The 20,000-nt window shown below is 43.3% G+C and overlaps 1 protein-coding gene across 1 annotated transcript in view; it reads left to right on the top strand.

Moving 5' to 3' along the window:
- The first annotated feature begins 9,016 nt into the window (after positions 1-9,016).
- The window catches only part of LOC125033242 (protein capicua homolog), a 111,593-nt gene continuing 100,609 nt past the window's right edge, over positions 9,017-20,000 (top strand). The window contains exon 1 of the mRNA XM_047624625.1: positions 9,017-9,078. The gene's annotated coding sequence lies outside the window, so the exon portion shown is untranslated. The remainder of the gene's footprint in view (positions 9,079-20,000) is intronic.

Genomic DNA, 20,000 nt, shown 5'->3' with positions numbered 1-20,000 from the left:
TGACCGTAAGACATTGAGAATTTCACAATAGTGGTTCAGTAATATTAGTCTTGATGAAAAAAAAAAAGAAAAAAAAAAGCTTACTAATGCTTCTATCGTGACAAAAATCTTATGATGAAATGAAATAGCTTTGGTGTAAATAGAGTGAACTTAGCGACATAAATAGGTCACTAAAGAAATATATAGAATAATCATATAGATTTACAAATTATGATATTCACGAAATAGAATGTTATAACTGGCAAGGATCATCAGAGAAGGAAATCCTGGAGGGTAAAGGAGCCGTAACTTACATAATATGAAATATTTTAATTGCCTCAGTAATATCCTAAAACTATAATGATAATTGATCAATAGTATATAGGCCTACAGTAGAACGTACAACTTAATAGTACATGAGAATGAACCGCTCACTGACCTTTATTAATTTCGTTATTCAAATTCAACTTTCTTCAGAATTTTATTCTTTTTAGTTTCACTTTACATTTACATTTCCCAATTCATCCACTCGCTCTGTAAATGAACCATAGGCTTAATTAACGCACGGGAAGCCGGCGCAGAGTACTTCATTAGCCCCGAGTCTGGGTGGGTCTAATGAGTCTCGTGCTCCTAATCATGTGCCAAGGCGGCTCTGCGCTCCAGGGGGTAGGGGGTCGGGGGTGAGGGTAGGGGGGATTGAATGGGGGAGTGAAAATCCTAGGGCATGCATGCAAGTGTGCGTGAGAGGGAGAGGGGGAGGGAGATAGAGAGAGGGAGGGAGGAAGAGAGAGAGGGATGAAGAGAGAGAGAGAGGGAGGGAGAGAGAGACAGAGAGAGAGGGGGAGGGAGATAGAGAGAGGGAGGGAGGAAGAGAGAGAGGGATGAAGAGAGAGAGAGAGGGAGGGAGAGAGAGACAGAGAGAGAGGGGGAGGGAGAGAGAGAGAGGGAGGGAGGAAGAGAGAGAGGGATGAAGAGAGAGAGAGAGGGAGGGAGAGAGAGACAGAGAGAGGGGGGGAGGGAGATAGAGAGAGGGAGGGAGGAAGAGAGAGAGGGATGAAGAGAGAGAGAGAGGGAGGGAGAGAGAGACAGAGAGAGAGGGGAGGGAGACAGAGGGAGGGAGGGAAGAAGAGAGGGAGAGAGAGGAGGGAGAGAGGGAGAGAGAGAGAGGGAGGGAGGGAGGGAGGGAGGGAGGGAGGGAGAGAGAGAGAGAGAGAGAGAGAGAGAGAGAGAGAGAGAGAGAGAGAGAGAGAGAGAGAGAGAGAGGGAGGGAGGGAGAAAGAGAGAGGGAGTGGGAGGGAGAAAGAGAGAGGGAGTGGGAGGGAGAAAGAGAGAGGGAGGGAGGTAGAGAGAGGAAGGGAGGTAGAGAGAGGGAGGGAGGGAGAGAGAGGGAGGGAGGTAGAGAGAGGGAGGGAGGTAGAGAGAGGGAGGGAGGTAGAGAGAGGGAGGGAGGTAGAGAGAGGGAGGGAGGTAGAGAGAGAGGGAGGGAGGTAAAGAGAGGGAGGGAGGGAGAGAGAGAGGGAGGGAGGTAGGGAGAGATGGAGGTAGGGAGAGATGGAGGTAGGGAGAGAGGGAGGTAGGGAGAGAGGGAGGGATGGATGGAGGGAGGGAGGAAGGGAGGGAGGGAGGGAGGGAGGGAGGGAGGGAGGGAGGGAGGGAGAGAGGGAGAGAGGGAGAGAAGAGAGAGAGAGAGAGAGAGAGAGAGAGAGAGAGAGAGAGAGAGAGAGAGAGAGAGAGAGAGAGAGAGAGAGAGAGAAAGAGAGAGAGAGAGAGAAAGAGAGAGAGACGTACACATGACTATGCATGAGTGTAAAATAATGTATGGTTAATTAACGACATCCCTGCGTGCAGTTCGATATTTTCAATATTCTCGATGTCAACCCACGTTCGACTACTTGCCATGTTTTAAGTAGGCAGCGAAGGTGTAATTATCAGGCAATTATAAATGTAATTATATGGCACTCAAGCTATAATCGTTTGGAAGAGTTGGTATTGACTGCATAAAAACAAAGCATCAATTAATTTGTTGTCCGGCAGCCACAAAATAACCATGTAAAATTAATCGGTAGAATTCAGATCCTTCGTGGCCATAACCTTCAAAAAAACCCTTTTAATTGGTGGGATGATGACAAGGTTGCAGTCGTTAATCAGGCAGTGAATAGAAGTGACACACATCAGTAAAGAAAATCTAACGTGATTCTCGCATGTTATTTGAGTATTAATGCTGGTCTGGATAGAAGGAACCCGCAGAGTCAGAGGACTGCACCATGTTCACGGGGTATTATAGTCCAAGTTTTATAACGTCGAACATATCACTAGAGCGATGTGATTAATTTGTCTCCTACACTAGGAAGTGCACAGGATGTTTCACATTTGAATAATAGCGAAAAGAAGAAAAACGCGAGAAAAAGGTATAAGCGTAGCAACAAGTAGCGTGGCAGCAACCAACCACGGGATCTCTTCGTGACCCCTGGGATACCTGACCCGTATTTACCCCACGGGCTACTTCATTAGGCAGGAATTTCATGGGAATCAATACTCTGAAAACGCCTGAAATATTTTTGGATCCTGGAATTTGTCCAGATTTCGAACAGGCATTTTACACGTTTTTGCTTTGGGAGGACCAAGTGAGAGTTCTTTTCCACATTTCGCTCGGTATCTTCATGTCTTCGTACGTTATAAATTCCTCATTTCGACACCATGTTATTAATATAGAAAAAAAATCACAAGCACATATAGAGTGAGTGAAAACAGGCTGGGAGACAGTGGGGCCAGGGCGGAGATCAGCTGATTGCCTGAGGCTGAAGACTTCCCACAAATCGTGATGACAGTTGTCAGTCGCACATTTCTTTCGGTGTGTTTACAAATTGTATTCAGTGTTCTCCTTGGACTTCAGATGATGAATGGTGGATAAAGACATGTCTGAGAATCACATCTAGAGTAGAGGAGCAACGTTGAATATCAAATTTGTGTTACATTCACAAAAAAAGGGTGTCTGAAAACTTTACATGTAAATAATGCTAATAGGCAACTATAAGGTCAGCTATACACGTAACTCGGTTGCCAGTATTCGACACGTTTTAGTTATTTACTGTGACAAAAGGAAACAAAGTACCAATTGTGCACATTTAGTCTATAAAACTTTTACCCTCTCCCCCCCAAAAAAATATATTCCTTCATTTGATGTTTCTCATTATACTACACTGAATTAAGAAAAGTTGCCAACATGCGAATTTACGACGGACGTGAAAATGCATTAAAAATGAGTACTGCGTTACAATGACTCGCCTCACGTGCAGAAGGGATAAAAAAGAGACAGCCTGCAGCAGTTATTTCCACGAGTACCTGTCAGGCCCCACCTCATTATTCCGGAGAGGAAATACGCGCGGATCAGCAACTTCTTTTCTATCTATGGTCTCCATTTGGTCCTCTGGCTTTTATTATTATTATTATTTTTTTTTTTTGTCAGTTTCTTAAAAGTAAATCTGTCGAATTTGATAAACCAACCTGGTAACCATTTCTACTCTTCTAGTGACTCGTTAATGAGTATTTTGCATAACAATGATTATAAACATTATGCAAATACAATTCTTTCTAATTATCCCTTTTTCGCTAGGTATGTCGAGGTTACATCTGCGGTACGCGGTGGAACAGACTGGTGAGTAATCTTTACATGACTGTCTATTTTTCCACATATATTATAAAAGACATGCATATCACATCCTACCAAATTCCCAGAATACGTCTTCATCTCCAGACAGATATTACCTCTATCCACTGTTCACACAAATTCACACGTAGTATATCATACCGCAGATCATCACTGCAAGTAACACCCCCCCAAAAAACTCATCACTTATTCTCTTGCACATCACCACACATTTTCCATATATGATCCTGCCAGACGTCTTATGACAAGCGTTCTCACGGCGTGCCAACCAAAGCTTCATCTCCACCATTACTAAAAAGAACAGGATGACATATTCGTTTTTTCTACGACAGTAAGGCCATTTTGATCATATTAATATTATTTTATATTGATTTTGTTATTGTGTTTATTGTTATTTATTTGTTGTCCTAGTAATATAATAAAGATGGTAATGCTTAGGGTGCTTTGGTATTATTATAGTTATTATTATTGTCCTTGTTATTATTGTTGTTGCTGTTACTATATTATTATTATTATTATTATTGTTGTTGTTGTTGTTGTTGTTATAATAATAATAATAATAATAATAAAGAATAATAATAATAATTATTATTATTATTATTATTATTAATATTAGTATGATGATTATAATAATAATAATGGTAATAATAATAATGATAAATGTTGTTATTATTATTATTATTATTATTATTATTATTATCATTATTATTAGTAGTAGTATTATTATTGTGATGATTATGATTATTATTATTATTGTTATTATTATTATTATCTTTATTATTATTATTATTATTATTATTATTGTTTTTTTGTTGTTGTTACTATTATCATCATCAACATCATCATCATTGTTTTAATTACTATTTTTGTTATTATTATTGTAATAGTAATACAAAAAAAATATCAGTAAAAAAATAGCACTTATAGCATTGCTGATAATAATAATGATCATAGTAATAGTAATAGTAATTCTAATGCAAAAAATAATAGTAATAAGGATAGAAATTCTTATAATTATCATTATTATTATTATTATTTTTATTATTATTATTATTATTATTATTATTATAGTAATGATAATGATAATAACAATGGAAAATAAGGTATTATTATATAATATTTTTTTATTATTATTATTATTGTTGTTGTTGTTGTTATTGTTATCCTAATTATTATTGATGTTGTTACTATTATTATTATTATCATTAGTATCATTATCTTTATTATTGCTGTTATGATTGTTCTTTTATTATTGATATTCATGTTCATATTCATATTCATATTATTATCATATTATATTTTTATGATGTGTTTAATTGCCATTATTATCATTAATGTTATTGCTATCGTTATTATTTTATTGTTATTATCATTGTTATTAGCATCATCGTCATCATCATCATAATCATCATAATCATAATCATTATAATCATAATCATTATAATCATCATCATTATCATAATCATCATCATAATCCTCATCATCATCATCATCATCATCATCATCATCATCGTCATTATCATCATCATCATCGTCATTATCATCATCGTCATCATCATTTTACTAGTCATATTTGTTATCAGTGATATAATTACTGCTGTTATGAGTGCCAGCCTGGCTGTTTTATTGATGTTAATGACTATAATAGCAATTCTTCGTTTCCTTTCCTTGCTTCCCGTTTCCTGTGCTTTTCCTCTCTCTATTTACTCATTGTATCCTTCTCCCCTTCTTCGTCCCCTCGTCGTTCATTTTTTCATCCTTCTCCGGTCCTCTTATCTCCTTTTTTTCTCTTTTCCGTCTTTTCCCCAAGATTATTAGGCATTAGTCATGTCCACTGATTTTATTTATCCCGTCCTCCGCCTCCTCATCCTCCTGTTTCTCCCTTCCCCTATTTCCACATCTATTCTTCTCACTCTTCTCACGCCTGTTATCTATCTTCTCCTCGAGTCTTTCGTCTCCCTAGCTCCTTATCATTTCCTTACCCCTTTCCTTTTTTTATCTGCTCACACTTTTTTCCTCTCTTCGTCCACCTCTTTATCCACTTCCTTCCTCCTTCCTACATCCCTTTATCCGCCTCGCTCTCTCGTCTCCCACCTCCCTCATCCGTTTCCTTCTCCCTGCCTCCACCCCCTTCCCCCCCAGCCCACTCCACCCACCTGCCAGCACGAGGACCTTTGCCCCGAGGACACAGAGCTGTGGTGACCTTTGCATGGCAGTTTCTCACTGACGGCGTGTGGCCTCTCGGCAGCGCCTCCTCCTCTTCCCTCCCTTTACTAGTCTCTATCCGCTCGTCCTTATTAATCTACTTCCCTTTTCTCATCCTTCTTTTTTGTCTCTTTCTCCACTCCTTTTCCATCCTTCCTTTCTAAACCCTTTCTCTTCCTGGCTCTTTTATCACGTTTCACTTTTTTTTTTCTGTGACATCTGCATCTCTCCGCAAGAGGAAAACAGGTACACCAGCAAGCAGACTGTATGACTGAGTCTTCCCTCCCTTCCCCTCCCCTCCCCGAACCCTTCTGCACCCACACCCCACCCCGACTAACCCCCCTCCCTATCACAGGTTCGTTGTCTGCGAAGACCTGAGCGTAGAAAACGAACTGCAGGAGGGACTGATTGACAGAGGAGGGAGGTGCTTGCAACAAGGCTGAGCTGTAGACTTGCTCAATGTCGGTGTTGCTTGTTGGTAGGTGATTTCGAAGGACCAGGAGTAATCACATAAGTTGTCTTCTCTTTTATGTATGGAGAATTGTGAGTGCACTACGTTAACTGCAGATAAAAACATCTACATATATTTTTTTATTAGAATATGTGTCGATGGTGTCTTTTCCTTCCAAATAATATTAGAATTTTGAAGACTCGCTCTGTTCTTTGTTGGTGTAATAATTGCAATGCAGACCGAAACTGAGCAACATGATGACTGATGTACGATAATTACGCAGATAAAAAAAAGTATGCGAGATAATGTTACTCATAATCAGTTAGTTGTGAAGTAGATAAGTATATCTGTCACCTTAGAACTGTCTTATCTAAACGACGAACAGCAGTGCATACGTTTAATGAGATGCATTTGATAATTGTGTGGGTGTATATGATAATGGTGTTAATTATGAAGACGATCTTCATAATCATGTATCATCAGTGTTATTGTTACTGTTGTTCTTGTTCGTGTTGTTAAGGCTGTAATTATAAGTTATTGTTGTTTTTGTTGTTTTTGTCATGTTTATAGTTATCATTGTAAATGTTATAATAATAATGATGTTGACGATGATGATGATGATAATGATGATGACGTTGATTATCATTATTATTATTACTAGCATTGTTATTTGTATATACATACATACATACACATTCATACATATACACACATACACACTTTATATTATATATATATATATACATATATATATATGTGTGTGTGTGTGTGTGTGTGTGTGTGTGTGTGTGTGTGTGTATGTATGTATGTATGTGTGTACATATACATATGCATATACATATCTATATATATATATATATATATTTATATACATATATATATATATATATATATATATATATATATATATGCACACACACACACACACACACACACACACACACACACACACACACATATATATATATACATATACATATGCACACATATACATACATATACATACATACATACATACATACATATAAACACACCTACATATATATATATATATATATATATATATATACATACACACAGATGCACACACACACACACATGTATGCATACGTTTGATATACAAATATATGTGTTTGTGCACGTATGCTTAGGCGTCGTGTCTGTAAACCTGAATCAGTTTGTTAGTGTAGGTGCATGTTGGCGGAGACATAAAAACGACTATAGGGCACGCTTGATATGCGAAAATCTTTATTAAAACCGACCTTCCGTGACTTTAGCCGCAGGTAATTAACGGCATTAACTACATGTTGTGAAGTCTGCGAGACATCATATCGTGAAATAAGAAAATAGAGTAGGTCTTGTCTGGGTTTAACCGACGTATTCTTGATGTCTCTGACGTCACAAGGAATGTCAGGGTCAAGCAACTTCCAGTCCTGTGGTTAGCGGTGTACACTGTATTCACATATTAACCATTTACGAGCTTGGGGATGAATTCAGACGGTTGTCTCTGCAATGCTGAAAATGTGTATGTGGTGCTTAATCGTATTTGATATTTAATGTGTGTGTGTGGTAGACACTTATATCATACGAGGAAGACCGATATTGCATGTTACCAAGTGGTTTATTATAGTCAAACATAAAATGGTCTTTTTTACGGGCTTTTAAAAATATACGACTGTTTATATTCCGAAATGTGATTTCGCCCTGGCATTAGCATACAGGATGCGATATTTTGGCCTGTAATTCTGGCCTTTTCGCTTCATGTAAAGTTTGCTAACCAGGCCAGTACTACATCAAAATTCCTCTGAGTGTCCACCATCCTCTCATGATCCATCGACGCACAGACGCAAGTAACCTTTGATATACCTGAATATTAACAAGATAGATATATGGCAACACTTGTGTAATCCTAGAGCAATGCAGTCGAGAGAGAGAGAAAAAAAGATGCATAGCTTGGTTTCCCTGATTATCGAAGGGCTCAAAGTTGCCACGGATCAGTGCACATACCCTTCCCCAGTTGACACCCGAGGAACAGGTATTTTCCGTGGAAGAATGTGTGTATCCATCGAAATAAAACGATCTGCGGAATATATGTTATTTTTATCTTTATTCCTTGCCAGTCCATTTTGTATTCCGATGAGTGAGGCGTGTCGGTTGCACACGAAACGAGAAGGTTGTAAGACACACGGGGTGATGTGCTTCATTATGAATACTAATTTTGTGTTTTGGCGATCGCCTTAGGAATGATAAAAGTATCACTGCTAATTATGCACTCACTGTGGTCCTGGGAGTAACTGGGATGCATAAAGTATTTGCTGAATGCAAATACGAAAAAATACTCTAAACAAAAGGACGAAAGAAAAAGGGAAAGCAAGGGTAACCTAGACGGCTTGTAGCTCTCCTAGCGCGCTGCAACACAGAACAAAAGGCCCAAGAAACCGTGGAGCGTTATGTGAGCGAATTCCAGCAACTGCATTACACAACTCACTCCATCAGCGAAGGGTGTAAGAGGTTGTAGTCTACGAAGGGTTCCCCGCGAAGGCAACACACTCATATACACACATACACACTCACACGGCCGGCGCAGCATGCCCATCTCCACGCACCTCCCCCGTTCTCCCTCCCCTTCCCGCCCTCCCACAGTCCGCCACCACCACCTTCTCTCTCATTACTGTGTCCGTCGTCATAGTGTGTGGGTCGCGCTTCCATCGCCCTCTCTCGGATTTATATATGTCCCATATTTCCCATTCAACCTTTCACGGCCAACGCTGCTCTTGTAGGTGAGTGTTGCAGTGGCGTGTGTATGTACATCAAGGTGTGATATTACTAGCACGGGAAATGTGAATGTCAGGAGGCTTTTCGGCGATAGGGTGATGTTGATGTGGTGTCGCGGTATTCTGATGTTTGGAACAGTTCATTGTGAAGGTTTTATGTTCTGCACATAATGGAGGTCCGGAATGAGCTTCCAAGGACACGTGTGTATGAACCTTTCTGCTCAGCCCGACTGGTCTACGCGCCGGGCCGATCGTAATGTGTCTGACCCCGCTATTGTGGACAAGGTTTAGCATTTTGAGATATGACATGAAGCGCGCGTATTGGGAGGAGCCAAGGCACACTTGTAAAGGAAAAAAGTGCACCCATTAAGAGATGTTTTTGCCACTGTTACAAAGGAACAGTTGTGAATATATCAGCAAGGATCTTATGTTGAGTACAGGGCGGTGTTGCCACTATTTTACGTTCGCTGGTTTATTCAGTGTTACCAACTTCTTCGCAGGTAGTAATCGTTACCAGACGCACAGGTGGATAATGTATCTGCTTTGTCGAAGTGTGTGTATATATTTATAGTGTTCAATGAATCATCAACAAAGGTTATAGGGCTGTTTTTTACTTTGTAAAGGGTTGCCTGCCGTTGCGGTTCGTGCCATAAAACCAACGCGGGTGTTTGAAGTTCCAACAAAAATGACAGGCGCTTCCAGGTGGCGTGTGGGAGTTGGCCACATTGTCCTGAGGTCGGCTGGTCGGCCTTGTTATGGTGAAGTTTGCTGGTCATGCGGTCTGGCATAATGGCTCTCATGGATCACATTTAATTTTTTTTTATGCCTACGTGTGTATGTGTGTGCGTGAGGACATGTATACATATTTGTAAGTCTATCGAGTTTGTAATGCAAATCGCTACGACGTCAAGAATAGTTCGTATGTACACAGTAGATTAACACAGTATTACCCAGGGTATTTAAGTAGGAATGCGGGGTTGACGGGGTGAGAGAGCGGAGGTTGTGGTGGCTGCAGAAATATGTATGTGTGTGTGTGTGTGTGTGTGTGTGTGTGTGTGTGTGTGTGTGTGTGTGTGTGTGTGTGTGTGTGTGTGTGTGTGTGTAGCGTGCGAATGCGTGCGTGTGTGCTTGTTATTCTTTGTTGTTGGCATTTTTTTTTTTTTGTTATCGGCAATTCCCGTCATATAAACTTTTCCAAGTTATAGATAGTATCTATGATAATAATGTTAATGTGAAGTTGTTTATTTATACATTTTGATATTACAGTGAGAGTCATCGCAGGTGACCATTGCTTAGTTGTTCATTCCTCTCAAAGAACATTAAGAAATGTATTAATTGTTCTTGTGTTGTCTTAATCCAAACGGCAAACAAAGGCGGTCATACTAGTACGTAGGTGTTATCAGAATGCAAGCGTCATTCTTCAGTAATTGGTTAAATAATTGTCAGAACGTGCGCGCACGTCTGCATGCATGCGCAGGATTTTCGTTTTCGGAGATAAAGCATTTATGATAATATCTGTTTTATGTGCATAAACGGGCAAACGTATTATAAACCCAGACGCAGACGCAAGAATCCGCACACGCGTAGACGCAAAGATATACACACATACATGTATGTACACGCACAGCACACACACAGTACTGTACTAGCCTGAGGCGAACCTGAGCTCTATTATATCCGAACCTCTCCGAGTGTGAGGGGGCGTTTTGCTAGGAGCGCACTCGCACAAACTAGCTGAAACACGGATGGAGCACGTTTGTTGAACGAAAGGACTGCATGGGCATGAACATGTAACTTGGGGCGCATTTTCTTGCAGACTATTCTTGTGAGAACATGTTGCTTATGCCATAAGCCCGTTGAATCATGTTTTGCTGAGATATTGTATACTAAAGAAGTGATGTTGGTGGAGCATTGCTGTCGCCCAACAATAATGGGAATATGATATTGGGAAGAATCTTGGAAGTTTGACAAGAGGCTTGAGTACAAAAGCATAAACCACAAGCCGTCATGGACATTGGTGGACTGACCGTTTTAGAGTCATTTTCCTGAATCGACAAAGTAACCGAGGGCCAAAGGTCAGGTGGAAGAGAGACAGTGACAAATGCAAATGTGAACGTCAGGAGCTGAAGGCAGGAGCGACAGGTGCTCGCCTGGTGCTTCAAGGTCGCAGCTGCGTCAAGGTCACGCCCCAACAGCGCCAATAAGCAAAAAGTTAAATGCAAAGTTGCTTGAGCGGACGCGCTTAGAGGCCGCTTTGCCTTGTGGTTGCCGTACCTGTCGCTGCTGTGTCTGCAGTCGCTATTTTCTGCGGCCTCTGTTGCGCGGACGCCGCAGAAAGGACGGCTGCCTATAAAGTCACTTGACAGGTCACGGACAGCTGTGGTGCAGGACACTTGGAAGATCACGATTGCATGATACTGGAAGGTTATAACTTTGGAAGGCCGTGGTTGAATGACTTTAGCAGGTCACGGATGCAGGAAGGTCACGTTAGTGCTTTTAATGATATGAGAATCTGCCAACCCTCCTTCTCTCTCCAACACACCCTTCCTCTCTCTCTCTCTCTCTCTCTCTCTCTCTCTCTCTCTCACTCTCTCTCTATCTATCTATCTATCTAACTATCTCTCTTTCTCTCTCTTTCTCTCTCCCCCTCCCTCCCTCCGTCCCTCCCTCCCTCCCTCCCTCCCTCCCTCCCTCCCTCCCTCCCTCCCTCCCTCCCTCCCTCCCTCCCTCCCTCCCTCCCTCCCTCTCTCCCACTTCTTCCCTCTCTCCCTTTCCTTCCCTCTCCTTCCCTCAATCTCTTCCCTCTCTATATCTCTTCATCGTTGCTGTCTCCGCCTAGCGATGAGGATGCCCGAGAAGCGTAGTGGGAAGCCGTAGGCGTAGGCTACACGGAGACTTGGCTTCAGCAAACACGACCGAGACTCGTCCTCGTCCCCGCCCCTTCCCCCTCCCCTTTCCTTTCTTCCCCTATTCTCTCCCCTCCCTATCCACCCCCACCCGATGCCGTCACTTCCCTCTTAGTGGTGTGTGTGTGTGTGTGTGTGTGTGTGTGTGTGTGTGTGTGTGTGTGTGTGTGTGTGTGTGTGTGTGTGTGTGTGTGTGTGTTTGTGTGTGTGTGTCTGTGTGTGTGCTAGTAAGTGCTGACTCACGCCCACTGCTGAGCCACAGTGCTAATGAACCCTAAAACACTCCCTTATATGCAATGTTTTTAAATGTGATCTAGTTAAAGATGTTGTGTTTGTGAACATATGCATATATGTATGTACTTACACACAAATATACATACATACACACATATATACGCGCACACACAAATAGACATACACACACACACACACACACACACACACACACACACACACACACACACACACACACACACACACACACACACACACACACACACACACTCACACACACACACCCATATATATGTATTTATTTATTTATATATATATATATATTTATGCATGTGTGTATATATATATTCATATATATTTATATTTATGTTTATATATATATATATATATATATATATATGTAAGCACACACACACACACACACACACACACACACACACACACACACACACACACACACACACACACACACACACACACATATATATATATCATCATATATGCAGTATTTTCAGGACTGTTCTGGAGTATCCACAATTACGCACATTTGTAACTAAAAGCACTGTGAACCATCTCTGACACTCGACCTTTGCTCGGAAGCCATAACCAGGTGTAAATGTAAGCAAAAAAAAAAAAAAAAAAAATTGTATATACATATATATGTGTGTATGTGTGTGTGTGTGTGTGTGTGTGTGTGTGTGTGTGTGTGTGTGTGTGTGTGTGTGTGTGTGTGTGTGTGTGTGTGTGTGAGATTTCAGGTAATACTAATCTCAAATGTTTCATAATGTTGCAAATATGACTAGTGGCCGACCATTTTCTGCTAGTTACTCCTTGACATCGATATAAGACAACCCAGACCATTGGTCAACAACAACCAGTGCATATTGGTCAGGCATAGTTATGAATCTGCAACATGCTCCTCTTTATTCTTGGTTTGGGGATCTAGGTATGTGCGCCTGCCAGTAGCTATTCATTTGTTTAATATTTTCCTTTATCAAGGAATGTGAGCAGTTTAATCAACGTGAGTGCAATGACAATGGATTTTTGGGAGTTTGCCGTACAGCCATACATCAGCCATGGAAACGTGAAAGCAATTGCATTATTTATTAACATACGTATTAAAAGAAAATAAAAAATCAGCGGTAGATTAGTAACTGTTCGATCAGATGTTTTGGAATCAGGTTCGAAAAATATTAGCGGCAAAATTCTGCATTTGGCACCTCGAGAGCGTCGAGTACCCACCGCGTTAGACGTGTGATATGTACTGTACGTGAACAATTGTTCTGAAGTAGGTTTCGTAAGATCAATAGGTTTAGAATAACTCTGTAGCTCCGTTTTCGTAAAATATCGTATGCGCAGAATAACCAATATTATAAGGTTATTTTGGACGATTGGCAGAAACTTTGTTTGGGGAGGTTAGAGTTAAACAACCCCGTTAGAGTGACGTGGGTGGAGGCAAGGACTAGATGGCAACACTTCTTCCAGCCGTTCTTGCAGTAGTCTTTATCACTTGTTGGTTTATCTTACTAATTGAATGAATATGAACTGCTGATGTGTTGTTATTTACGCCGAGCACCACATGTATTTGACCAAGGACAGGAGAATGTGAAGAGTTTTGCCATTTTAAAACGGGCGACTTGATTTTGACATTTATTGTGAAGGTATGTTTTTAAAAGCAACAGGGAACTCCTGTGCTTATGCATACACAAATACATAGATTCATGTATACATACTTGTGCGTGTGTGTGTGTGAGACTTCATACTTTCAACTCCACTTCTTTTGACATATGAGTACCTTCCTATTATCTACAGCATCCTTAAAACAGGATGAAGTGCACTCCAGGATTATAACTTATATGTACTGGAACCAAATTAAAATACAGCTTTGCATATGATTAAAATTTATGACCAACATAAAAAGCTAGTCTTTAAACTTACTTTGAAGCTATCCGCAGCTGAGATGATCGCATGGCGGTTGTCTGATGGCAAAATAATGGAAGAACTGACCTTGAGTCTAAAATTTCGGCATTGATAAAACCCAAACAAATAGCAAAGAAATCGTCATCCGAATCAGTACACATCACCCACTCGCAGTGTCCAAGGTGCAAACTATTTCTAGCATATTTTTGACGTGTTTCTCTCTGGCTGCATTGCACGATTGCCCTTCTTGCCTCTGCCTCCTCTCCCCTTCCCAAATGCGCTGGGGAGGGAAGGGGGGAGGACTGTACTTGGCTCGCCACCGGCTCTCCGCGCTCTCCCTCCTCATCTCTATCCCACATTACATACCCTCTTTTAAACGTCAGATAGTTTGCGTCCAGCCTTAGGTCGGTGCAGTGAGCGTCGTTTTTTTGTCGGGGAACCAGCGAGGGGGGTCTCTCCATGGAGGGCAAGACGGCAGTTGCATGTCGCGAGACTGAAAGCTATTACTGTTGTTATTATTTGTAGGGGCAGCGTAAGGTAAGTTGTAGATCCTTGCGTCCTTGCGTCGGGTCAGTCGAAGCGAGAAGGGGACGTACCTGGATAGTGGGGACTGATGGAGAGCGGAGTGGAGAAGAGGGAAGGGAAGGGAAGGGAAGGGAAGTGAAGTGAAGTGAAGTGAAGTGAAGTGAAGTGAAGTGAAGTGAAGGGAGGGGAAGGGAAGGGAAGGGAAGGGAAAGGGAGAGAAGGTGGGGGTGAGGGGAAGAGGGGGTTAGGAGGTTTTGAGTAAAGTAGGTGGTGGTAACTGAAAATGATGGTGATTGTTATGGTCAGGATGGCGTTTGTGGCAGTCGTTGCGGGGAAGGAAGGCCGGGAAAGTGGAGTCGAAGGGCTAGGGGGAGAGGATACTGGAGCTTGTAAGGAATGGCGATTGAGGGAGATGATGGAGGAGATGATGCAATCGTTGGGGATAATGGCGTGTGAGCGTTGGAGTTGATTAGGGGGGCGAGGACGGCGGTAGTTTTGGGTGATGGCGGTGCTCCTCTGAAGAAGGACGGGGCGGCGGAACAGGACGTGCGGAGGAAGGATTTCAGAAATGCAACAGTTTTGGTGTTCGCAGCAGTGCCAGGTAGGATTACCTTGCTGATAACCTTACAAACAAACCGTAGCTAGGGAAAGGCGCTGAGGGAGGAGGGTTAGTGTATTTCTTAGGAGGGGAAAGGGATAGATGGAGGTTGGGATAATGCATCGCGGCGGTGGGGACGTAGATGCAGGGTGGGGTTGCAGAGGTTGGGAGGTGGGGTGGAGGTCGCAACAGACAGCGTGGTGGCGGGGTGTGAGCGGAGGGCGGGGGAGTGCTGCCGACGGAGGATGGGGTTCAGGAGGTTGGGGGGAGGCCGGGCAGACAGCGTGGTGGCGGGTGAGGGGAGGGGGGAAGGGGACGGAATACCTGACTGCGCGGGCCAGAATTCTCTCTCGAAGTGATGTTGCTGCGGCAGTTTGTGTTGTTGGCAAAGGTGCGGCATCCACAGTGTTGCCAGCAGTGGAAAGGGTCAGGGGAGCGGGAAGGAGAAGGAGGAGGAAGGAGAAGACGAAGAAGGAAAAGAGAAAGATTAAGAAGAGGAGAAAGAGAAGAAGAAGAAGAAGAGGAGGAGGAGGAGGAGGAGGAGGAGGAGGAGGAGGAGGAGGAGGAGGAGGAGGAGGAGGAGGAGGAGAGGAGAAGAAGAAGAAGGAGGAGGAGGAACAAGAAGAAGAAGAAGAAGAAGAAGAAGAAGAAGAAGAAGAAGAAGAAGAAGAAGAAGAAGAAGAAGAAGAAGAAGAAGAAGAAGAAGAAGGAGAAGAAGAAGAAGAGGTGGTGGTGTTGGTGGTGGTGTAGGTAGAGGAGGAGGTAGAGGTGGAGAAGGAGGAGGTGGGTTCTCCAAGGAGAGTGAGAAAGGGTGAGGGGTGACAGCAGCAGAATCATCGTACTGGGGTTCATAAAAGTAGTGGGGGCAGGAGGGCGAGTGTGTATTAGGGTTAGAAGAAGGTTTCAAGTGAATGGGAAGAGTAGTGATTTCTGGTGCCTGGTCGGTCCGCAGTTATACTGAATGACCGGTAATATGCCAGGATCAGTTGAACGGTTAGCAGTAGTCGGTGCCTGGTAGTTCTGTCGTATGCATTGGGTCTAACGCTTGTAATTGAATGAATCAAGTACAGAATAATCTAATCTGAGGCAATACGCTCCAGGTGCTGAACATTTACACTGTCTTGTTGCTTCACTGTGAATTGTTCCATTTGTCATGATTTAAACTTGCTTCATTGTTTCTATATGCGACGAGTTCGGTACATTTTTCGGTGGATCTGTTATCTTGGGAATCTTGGGATGAATATGATGGACTTCTTTGCCTTCCTTTCCTCTCTCGCTCTCTCTCTCTCTCTCTCTATCTATCTATCTATCTATCTATATATATAGATAAATAGATAGATAGATAGATAGATAAATAGATAGATATTTGTTTACACCCTCCCACACACCCACCAGCTCCATACCTCTCCCTGCCCTACTAACTGCCACCCACCTCCCTCCCTCCCTCTTTCTCTAGGCCTAGACCCTGCATAGTGTCGCCCGGGCTCGAAGAACGTCGCAGTGGCTGAGTGGGCGGGGTTGTGGGCGGGGCTGGCAAGAAACACTCCCTCTTGAGCCAGTGGTTGTTGGGTCTTTGTATTATTGTTGCTGTTATGACCCGCTCGCTTCTCTTGGGGGCGCCACCCCGATCCCGTGGCAGTGATTGATGTCTGTCTGTCAGTGACGATCTGAACTGTGATTGATCTCCATGCTTGACATTTTCGATTCCTGTTGCTGGTTCCTCCCATCTTTTTATTTACTTCCTTCATTCCCTTTCGTTGATTTTTCCTTTTTGTTTTATGCATATGCGAGTCATTTTTATTTTTTCTTTCTTTTCCTTTCATTATTCTTTTTCAGCTTTTCTTCACGTTTCCTGAATGAATATCTTTTAGCTAATATTGTTGTTATTGTGATGGTGGTTATTACTAATCATTAGTATTGATATTATTATGGTTGTTTTTGTCATTGTTGCTGCAGTTGATACCAATGCTTTTGTGATTGTGTTATTGTCATCGTCATTTTTATAGAATAAATATTATTACCCCCTTGTTGCTGCTACCATCACTGTTTTTCATCACCCTTCTTGATGCAGGAGGCCCATTCAGCCTCGCGTCGGTGTGCATCAGCCGCCGGCGTAAACAACGGGAGGCGAAAGACTTGAGACATATCAGGTTGTGGCCATCCCTCACCGACCACTTGTCCACATCCTGTAGTGTGCACAGAGGCTGACTTAAGGCAACAAACAAGCTTATTTATTTACCTTGGAGCACCGAGCCGGACGCGGTTTTCTCAACCTGTTTATCAGATAACCAGAGAGTTTGGTCTGAAGACTGGGAGCACCCGGTGTATGGTGTGCGTGTTTATTTTCGGGTCGTGGAGTGTATGGCGAGTGGAAGAGAGAGTTTTAGTGGCGAGGGAATGACGATGAGTCAATAGCGGAGCGCGTGGGCCGGCCAGGACACCCCCAGCGTGGTGGTGGTGGCATCTAGCAACACTGCAACACAATTTCTTTGTTCAACCGACTGCCATTTACGCTGCCGTAGTGCTATCCCTGCAGACTTTCTGATCCTATCCATGGAACCGGACTGTGGGAACTTGCTATTAATGCTGGAGAATTTCCTTTCGTGGAGGCCCACAGGTGAGGTTGGAATGCACTGCTGCGGGAGTGTATTTCTGAGCGCTCGCAGCATGCAGTTCGTGCGTTAGTGTGTGCGAGCGCGGGAGATCCAGACTCCTCCTGTTTATTATGCTTGGAGTTGCTTGGCTGTATAACAGATTTCATTGGGCATTACCTCGTTGGCATCTTGATATTCTCGTGATCATGAAACACGAAAGGGGATTGTGCACAGAGAGGTTCGGCGAGAGCATGGGGCGACTCGAGCAACTGCGAGAGAGGGGGATCGTGAGGGACACCGCTGCCAGCTCGCGGACGTCCTCGCCTTGATGGTGAACGCGGTCGCTCTCTGGTCGGCCGTGCAAATTAGTCAACAAGGTTTCTGGCGCAACTTTTCCTCCCACACGAAGTCCGAGACCCCGCCATGGTTACCCCACCTGCAAGAAGCATATGCTAAGCAGCTCGCTCACGATGCGCCAAGAGGAAATGATAATTGTCCTGCCTGTCGATTACCCCACTGACACTTATCATGACGCCTTTCGCTGCAAGGTGGGGCAGTACTCTCTGACAACGTGGATTAATTTCAGTCTCACAAACCCACTTGTTGCAATTGTTTTTGATCTTCTTCGCTTAAAACACGTCTTTCGGACAATTATATTATCACAATTACGACCAATGTAAACCATACTACCATTACTACAACTTTTTTAAGCCTCTTCAGCGTTTTTGTGCTACTCTTTTGGCTTGAACTTGTTATTCCGTTGAAGCAACGTACAAACAGGGCTTTCATCGCATTAAGCGCATTCCTTCTGAATGGAGTCAGATGTCACTTGATGACATTTCTTCAAATTGCTGGAAGGTCGAGAGGCTAAGGGAGGAAGAGAAGAGAAAGAGAAGAGAGAGGAAAGCCGAAAAATAGACAAGTCCATAGTCACACACACACACACACACACACACACACACACACACACACACACACACACACACACACACACACACACACACACACACACACACACACACACACACACACACATTTATATAGGTATGTATGCATATATGTATGTATAACACACACATACGTACACACACATACAGCGAGACAGGGATAATGTGGGCGAAGATGTCCCATCTGACTCCTCACCACCGCTGCCTTCACGTCCACGAGGAGCTGGATGGGATGCAAGGCTCTGCATTCGAAAGGTGGAGAATGTGTTACAGCGTCACCCAGCGGCCGTCCGTCGCGAGCGGTGGGGCCTGGCGGTGATTGCGAACACTCTTCGGGGGTTGGCAGGGGGAGGGGGGCGAGGGATGAATCCGGGCGGGTTGAGATGCACTGTGTGTGTGTGTGTGTGTGTGTGTGTGTGTGTGTGTGTGTGTGTGTGTGTGTGTGTGTGTGTGTGTGTGTAAATATATATTGGCTTAAATAGCCTAGGGATAGCAGCGAAACTATTTTTTATGTCTGGTCATTGTCATTTATCTATAAACTTTCTCACACATGCTCTAAAAATCCTTATTTATGTTTTACGCATTGGATATTAAAAAAAAAAAAAACGAAATCTCTCAAATAAAACAATAGATTATCATTTGGATTTCTGCTGGAATCTACAGGATCAGGATTTCCATTTGATAAAAAAATATTTATGGAATAGTCGATGCTTTATAAAGCGATCGGCTCTAAAAATAGCATCTGAAAAAATAAGGGCATATAAACGCCCCCAAAATGTCCCTCTTTTGAAGGGCCGTTCGGGGACACTCCTCGGCCGGCGGGAACACGGTCGGGGCGATAGCGATAAAAGTCGTGGGAAGCGCTAGGGGCGGAGGAGGGAAGGAGCAGGGGGCAGGGGGGGCAGGGGGGGGCAGGGACTCCGTGGCCTAGGTCGGTCTCTTATGATGTGACGACCAGACCGGAATGTACCCTAGGGCGTCAGGGGTTGGGATGGAGATGGGGTACAAGTGCCGTAATGTGGTCTCCACCCCCCTTTCCCCTCCCCCTCGTGTCACACATCTCCGACAGGTAGCTTCGAGTGATGCGTGCCGATGATTGCGGTGTTGTAGGGAGTGAGCGTGTGTGTGCGCGCGCGTGTGTGTGTGTGTGTGTGCGCGCGTGTGTGTATGTGGTGTGTGGTGTGTGTGTGTGTGTGTGTG

This window comes from Penaeus chinensis, chromosome 16 (genome assembly GCF_019202785.1).
Source record: "Penaeus chinensis breed Huanghai No. 1 chromosome 16, ASM1920278v2, whole genome shotgun sequence".
In the NCBI taxonomy this organism is placed as follows: Eukaryota; Metazoa; Arthropoda; class Malacostraca; order Decapoda; family Penaeidae; genus Penaeus; species Penaeus chinensis.
This window is presented reverse-complemented; position numbering and strand designations above follow the sequence as displayed.